Source organism: Anopheles bellator, chromosome 2 (assembly GCF_943735745.2).
Source record: "Anopheles bellator chromosome 2, idAnoBellAS_SP24_06.2, whole genome shotgun sequence".
NCBI classification, from domain to species: Eukaryota; Metazoa; Arthropoda; class Insecta; order Diptera; family Culicidae; genus Anopheles; species Anopheles bellator.
This window is the reverse complement of record NC_071286.1, coordinates 31,124,249-31,132,489: the sequence shown is the minus strand read 5'-3', so window position 1 is coordinate 31,132,489 and position 8,241 is coordinate 31,124,249.

Here is an 8,241-nt window from a genome sequence, read left to right as displayed (position 1 = left end):
GAAAGCTAAATTTTATGTTGCTCCTTCGGGCCCCGCCGTTGCGACGCCACCGCCACACGCACACGGAATCGCGCAGCGGAATGAGCAATGGTTTATGAATTGTTAATTGGTGAAAGACGACCATTGTGGGGCAGTGCTCGGGAAGTGTCCCAGACGGTGGTCCCGGTCTGGATTTTGCTGTACTTTTTGGCCCCCGTGGGCCAAGCTCACGGAGCCCGCGAGCCTGCACACTTGCAGCGGCGGCATGAATGGATGCAGCCTCATTTCGTGGAATGGCCGGCTGAAACACGATCACACCCACCATTTAGGGAAGCATCGTTGCAAATTATAAGCCGAGTGGCTTCCAGACCGCCGGCCATGAAGCGAACCGGAGAACGATTAAATGGGGCTGCCAGAAGAACGCGGGCGCGCACGGTGCCTCCAGTTTTTCGCCACTTGGCGCGTTCTGCTCCTGTTCCACAACGCTCTGGCCCCCTTCTGAATGAGGTTAATACGTTTGGCAACACTCGCTTTGCACCACCTTCTCTCTTTCGCTCCCTTTCCCATGAAGAGACGCCCGGCAGACGAAATTTGGAACAAGAAAGCCTCAAATTGCTAAAACAGTTTCCATACGGTCCTCCTTCCTTCCGACTGGAGTGTCTTCATGTTTCTTTTCGCAACTCATCTTATTTTTTGAAAACATACTTCAGAATGAAAAAACTTCCGAGAACTGACCGACCGTTAATCTGTGCCCTGGGTCGGAGCCAAACCAAAGTTTGTGCCCCCCCCCCCGAAAGATAAATGATGGATTGTGAAGGCCGCCACTCATTCGTTCCGAAGCCGGGCCTAGGACCGGTTGATTATGGGTGTGCCCGGCATGCGGTATCAAATACTGTTTATGCTGGTACCGTTCGGTGCTCCGGATCTGTAGATTTCACGCTGACACTTGCGAACCCCGGCTCGGGGAGGGGGGGATCCGATAAAACTTTACGAGGCAGCCGGGATTCGGAGGCTGGCTGCGGGCGATGAAATCATACCGTTAAGCCGACTGCATTCTGATTCCTCTGGTACGACAAGGAATTGGATGAACGAAACATCATGGCCAATACTTATTAAAATATTTTATATTAAATAGATAACATCTTGTAACACCTAAACAAAATAATTAATTAATTGAAAATGATAACTATCAGTGGGTAAAGTAGAAATCCGTTTGTTTGAATCCATGATTGAGTTTAGCTTCTTTGTTCCATTCTCAAAAAGGACTGAGATTTTAGCTTAATAACTGAATTGTCGTGACATGGCGAAAGGTATCTGAAGGAGTCCCGAGCACCGAAGCAGATGCAGAATATTTGAAAAAAGTTTTGATACATTTCAGAAACAGGTGTGGAAAGGAAATCTCTTGATCAGCCCTCATACACGTAGGTTGAATGGAACCTCCGGAAATGAATGATTTTTGGGATCCTTTTAGGTACAGAACAGAACATTTCTATGACACAGCTAGCCCATAACCCACCAACCAACGTTGATCAAGTTACGTTCCAGACTGGATGAAAAGTCGGTGCTTCAACCTAATACTTTCAGTAATGAGGACGAAAAAAAGGCGAATGGCGAAAATAAGAAGCGGTTGCCATCGTTAGCACGTGCCTTCGGGGTAAAAATTTAGTGCCAAAACGGCCACGGCTTCCAAGATGTTTGCGACTAACTAGTGCCGGGGCTGCCAAGCCGGCCGGCCGGCTTCAGGCGGATCAAGATAGTAGTGCACTACGGTCTGATTATGGCGCTTCATAACCTTGCTGGAGGAATGCTCCCGAATCGAAGATCTGGCTTGTTTCCCGCGGATTATGCACAAGAAAGTGCTGCAGCTGCATGATATATATCGGTGCCGCAGTTTTCGTTAGCCAACCGGAGCGCTGCGCCGCCGATGCTTATCGCCGGCCACACGGTGCCAGAACGGTGGCTGCTGCTCTACCCGGCGGGGACTGCTCGAACCTAGCTCCGGTCCTGGTAATGCGCTGCTTTAACATCGATAATGTGTAACAGATTTTCCGCTGGCTGGCTCGGGCCAGACAAAAATCATTGCCCAGCTGCAAAATTAGTTTCGCAACCCGCAACCTCTCCGGGCCTGGCTCGTTTGCCGGGCCGCCGTCGACTGGCCGGTGGAAAGATGGTTCCCCGGTAAACGGTTCGCCCGCGTCGAACATGAATTTCCATTCCCGCGAGGTGATTTTTCACGACGTCAGCTTGAGTGATGGCAGCTTGCGGAGAGATGAAATTGATTTATGATCGCTTCCGGAAGTCGAGCGCCGCCCCGAGACGATGACGGCGGCGACGAGGACGACAACACCTCGGGCCCGTAGCACGTGCACACACAGAAGTCAGGCGTCACTGTTGGCCAAAAACATTTCTGGGTCAAACTCGTAGAAGAACGGGCGAAACTCGCTCTTCTTTCACCAATCCTTACGGGGCGTGTAATAGAATTAATGAAATCCCCTTTCATGCAGCGCACATATTTCATGCACTCGGTTGTCTGTGGAACGTTTTGCATTTTTTATTTCTGTGCGAACAACGAGATGAGGTGAAAAAGTCGTAAATTTTCCATTCTTTTTTATGTTTCCGACAATGGAAAAACATAAACCAACTTCCTTGTAACCGCCAATCGACCAAAAACCTGTTGACGTTTCCCCATGGCCGCGTATCACTCGAAACGCAAACACAGCCAAGGTACCCAGCTCGGTGCGGCCGAGTTTTCCGCACTCCACCATGGATCGGGGGTTTCCCTTTTTATATTTTGGACAATTTCCCCTTGGATCGCCGGAACTGTCCGCGAAGTTGTTTTACCTTTTACTGCCGGCGTGTTTTTGCGAAGTTTTGGCGCATGCTTGCAACTCGGCGGATGCACACGCCGGTCGGTGTGTAGCCGCGAAATGCAGATACAATCGAGGCCGGTGAGTGAGCGCTGGGCTGCCGATGGGCCTGATGATGATGGTGGACGGCAACCCCGGAGGACCCTGAAGTCCCCGGCGAACACCGCCCATGATAAGATAATTGGAATGTGTCGTGAACATTTGATCGAGGCGCATGATTGATGGGATTATAATTTGTTTTCACCTTCCCCGATGAGACGGGCCCTGTTCCGGATGGCTGATCGGTGTGTACGGGCAACTCCATCGGAGTCATTCAAGTTGAGCCGCGTTGCTGCGTTGTTTGCGTTTGGTTCGCGTTTCGCCCACTTTCGGTGCCATGTATCGTGCTTGACACAGTTTTTCTTTTTCTGCTTTTCGGGAAGTCGATTGGGTGCGCCATTTGCTGGAAACACGGGAACATCCTTGCTGAACCGTCGTCGAGTGTCGTCGAGCATTATTCTATTGAAACATTCAACCGTTACGTGGGCGCTTTTTGAGAGTGTACACAATTTGCTTTTGGGGGCATTCTATAGCAAAACAAAATCATAGTACGTACTTCTCAATGCTGTCGGAGCCACACTAAATCTCTACAAAAAAAATACTCACCTCAATGTGGCAATACTACTGAATTTATGTTGGTAGAAACTTGGTTTGAATCCAATAGTTTGGTAACTAACTTTATCGGGACAGAAAGATTGGTAAATGATCGGATTTTGGGACAAATAAATGACTAGTCCACTCTACCCTGTTACGTTTTGATATTTTTAACGGAGCGTGGGTCGGAACAAGAAGCATTCGAAAGGCATTTTAGACTGTTAATACTATTAGGAACCTGTTAGAGCGGAAAGTGCCACAACTATAATTTCCTTGAGTTGAAAATAAAGCCAAATCAAGATATGCAAATTTTATTCACAGCCTATTTTTTACAATTTATTTGGAAAATGAACATATTGTAGCTACTTACTGCCTTACTTCACCATTACACTACTGTAGCTTATACAATCAACAATCAACAATTAAACAACGACGAAACAAGCAATATTGCGCATTTTTGCTTCAGCTTCAATAATAAAAATGTTTCAACAACCTTTGTTCACTTAGCGAAAATAAACAACCGGAAACCACTATCAGCACTACGAGTGTCGCTGGATACGCGGAAAAAAGATGGTTGATGAGGTGTTCATGGGAGCGAACAGAGCAGCAAAGGGCACCAGTTTGTCGAAACCGAACTGGGACCGAATTCCGCATCCAACCTAGGACGCGGGCTATGTTGGATGCAAATTTAAATTGCATTTCGCCAAGGATACGTAGCCCGCCCCATAGCGCACACGTGCAACTGAACAACGGGAGGTGATCCTTTTCACAATCACCGGCCCGCATCACCGATTGCTAGCTGTCAGGTGAGAAAATGGTCCGATCCTTTCGCATCTCACACGCGGGAGGCACACGGGAAAAAAAGCACATCCCAGCAGAGTGGTCACCGCCGGATACGGTGTCTTTGCCACAGCCACGCTTAAATAATTTGTTGTTCGGAAAGCTGTTTTCATTCCCGTTCAATACGTTCCGTTCGGGTTGCGTTTGATCCTTTTTTCTTCGCGGCGACTGTTTTCCCGCTTATTCGTGGAATGAATGACGGTTTCACCTGTGTTTCATCACACCCCACCCATAAACGACGGGACGACCGTTATCAGCGGACGGGGCGAGCGATGTTTCGGCCACATTCTTTCTGCACTGCTCGGGCACTTGTGCCACCGGTGCGACTAGAATGAAAAGCTACCCTCCGCAGAAAAAGGGAAAAAGGACTACTCGGCCATTGCGAAAAGATACACCTCTGAGCAGCGATCCCCGGTGCCGCTCTCCTGCGCTGTAACTGACAGTCTGAGTTCGGGAAGATTCGGTCTGTCAACCAGTCGATGGGTCTCGAATGAAACACGAATTGGTTTATCCCATACACGCATCACGGACTGCGGGCCGAGAGTTTTCTTTTTTTCTTCAGAACGGACGCATAATTTGAATCGGATGCAGAGCGTTTCATGGACGATGGCTGTACGCAAACGCAAACTGTCAGGTCGTGTTAGGTGATTGAATTGTTGAATGGCGTTTCGTAAGTGGCAGATTGGGAGCCATTGGAAAAATAGGCTTTGCTGCCGAGTTGTGCTGTTTCGCCTCTTTCTTTAATCTCTAAAGCCGAGACAAATTGGCATCCCATCTCGAAAAGGCTCCATTTGCAGCATTTGCAATGAAACTTATTTCATCTTTACTTTATGGTTACGAATCCTTCTACAGAGACTGGCCCACCTTTGTCTTAGAGCCTAAGCTTCAAATCGAATCTTAGAAGGAATCGAAGGAAGAAGGGAGCAGGTCTTCGAAGAGTTTACAGATTTCAAGCTTCGCCAAACATAAATGGCAAACGTTCCGAATGAATGTACCCACAAGACATAATGAACGCGAATAAACCACTGTGGTTCTAAAATGTCGTAAAACACATCCCATCACAAACAGGGCAAAGAGCAAAAGTAATTAACTTCTAAAACAGGAATAGTCCGTGAAGTGGGGAAGGTTTCGAATCGACGTTTCTTTATCGATAATAAACTACTCGCAAGAAACAGGGAACAGGATGAACGTGTCGTGCCTAGGGCGGTAAGCCTGTCAATAAAAGGAGGCACGCACCGAGATTTAATGACCAGGCAGTAGCAGCAGACGCAACGGCTTTTATGCGCCTCTCGTTGCGCGCCGAATGTGGAACATCGGTCAAATCGCGCCGCTCTCAGGGGTCGCTGTTCTATGCGCCTGGCGGACCAACATGCAAAGTGAACCGGTTTGGCATATCCCTAGACGAAGCACTGCATTAATGTTCACCTTGGCCGACCGTATGTGTCTGTGACGAAAGGAGTGAATGTTGACACTGATGGGAAATAAATTGTAGTCTTTAGAACAACGGAAAGTCCACCATTAATCACCGATAGGTAAAACAAGGCGACAGGGGCCCTTTTCGCGTGTTTGGCGGGCGATGTTCTGTGCGGTCGACAAGATGCTCGCTTCCGTTACGACTTCTGCTGGCGGAGAGAACCGCGTCGAACGCCGCCCGGAAATGGTTGACGAGCACGCGGATGATGTTGCTGGTTTGCCGAGTGTACGCGACGACACTCCAGTCGATAACCTGCCGATAGCCGGGAGAGAAATATTATGGCAAATTTACGCCCCGGTCCCGGTCGTTTTCCCGGGCTCCGGTTGATGATTAATTTGACGCCATTCGTGTTCGTTTCGTGTGAATGTCTACCTATCTGCAAGAAGCGTGTTTCAGCGAAGCAAGGATCAGCGATATCGAAGATTATTTATCTATCAAAGAAGCGGACCGGGGCTGAGCAGGAAATTTAACCGTTATCAGAGTCGCAAAATGCATCTCGTTTCAAGCATAAGTTCCACGCCAGTTCCATAGTTTTAGGAAAGGGAGAAAATCACTGTTTTCTCTGCAAAATTGTGTGATGCCCAACAACGTAATGCTTTTCATTTTAATCAACATTATTGCCTGCATGCCCCCCCAAAAAGGAGAGGAAAATATTGCGCATTTGTTCGGCCCGTTCCTATCATCGAAAGCACCCATTACTGCTAATGCTAAATTGCAAACACTATACGAAAAAGAGTGACTGCCAAGCGCGTGCGATGCCTGCGTAAATCCGGCAACGATTCATTATTTGCTATCTTGATACAGCGGCAAACAAAACGGCAGCCGGAAACACAGTGCGCATAACAAAGCACGATTGTTTGCCGGCAAACCGGCACGGAGCCCGGCCAAGACCATATGAATAAATTTGACGAGAAACGAAGACGACCGTGCATACAAACCACGCACCAAATGGTTACACAATTCCGGTGGCTCTCGCGGAGCCCCGCTGGGTGTCATTTATTACGACGATTCCCATGTAATATCTTCTATATTGTTATCTTGCAAGCAAAAGAAACATTCAAATCCCCCAGACAGCAAGCAGTCGATCGTCGTTGTTCCATAAATATGTGATGAACCCAACGGGTGGGATTTCTGCATTTCCCTGCCCGGGTTTGCGCCTAATGCAACGAATGGAGGTAACAGTAGTGCAGTTGCAGAAGTAGATCGAGGGCCTGTTCCCTAGCCTAGTATCTTCCGTCGAAGGCGTTCATTCTTAGTATGTTTTCCAACTTGATTCAACCCTCACGATTGATGATGCTCGCTTCTAATCCTCAGTTTTTATTCGTACAAATTGTGTTCATTAAAGTTAGTGCACTACAATCTAAACTTATGAAACAGATTTATGTGTGACTTGTGTGAAGAAAGGAACTCATAAAATCATTTTTATGTTCAAGAAACTCTATCCAGCCACAGAAGAAAGCCGACCACTTATTATGCATCTCGGCCGTTGGCTCGATCGAATTTATCATCGAAACTGGAAAGCTTGCGTCATGGAGAATAGTTGTGAACATTGGCCTTTACGGTGGTATCCTTTCACCGCCGTATCAGATGAAGGGAAATTTATATGAATTTTATGCTTATTGCAGCTCAGCTCTGTTGGCTTACCAACACACAAATAAACTATTACTTTCGACAAGCAAAAATCATACAGTGCAAATCCTTTGGAACCGAACTGCCGGGCGGCCCGCCGGACAGCTCTCCGGAATCACAAAAGTTGGGCGGCTTATGTTGGCTTAAAAGTTAGTACGTCCACTAAGCCACACGCTACCCAAGCCATTTTCGCCCCCAAGTGCCCCTTTCGGTAATGGGCTGGAGTAAATATTTAAATTGGACATTTGCGGATGCGGAAGGACGGCCACGATGGGGTGCTACGCCCCATTTATCTATGGCATCTACGCAGCGGTCCCAGGAATAGGAGACGAAAAAATCCAAAAAAAATCAGACCCATTCGCAGTCCGCCCCCGGGGCGCGACTGGCGGCTGTTTTTCGTTAGGCAAATGAAGCGGAGAGATTTATAGTTTGCTTGCTAATGAGTTGAAAAATGGGTCGTTTATGGTTCATTGGCTGCGACTAGGTACCGGCGCGGCCCCCGGATCGGCGTAGGCTCTTCCCTACTGGCGAAGGAAAAGGGAGAAAGTATTACCACAATGGGCCGCTGCTGTGTAGCGAGCCCGGTCGAGCCATTGATACGAAAAAGTAGAAACAATAACATTTTCCGGCGTGTCTCGTTCCGGCGAAGAATAACCACGGCGGCGTGGCGCTTAGGCTTCGGTCTCTATTGTTTCCATGCAATCTCACAAAAGCTGAACCGCCACCGGATCCACCGGCAGAAAAGGGTTCGCCTTCTGCGCTGCACCTGCTGAATGCCGTTGGGGATGGTGCGCCGATCGGCGCTGCACTCGGGCGGAG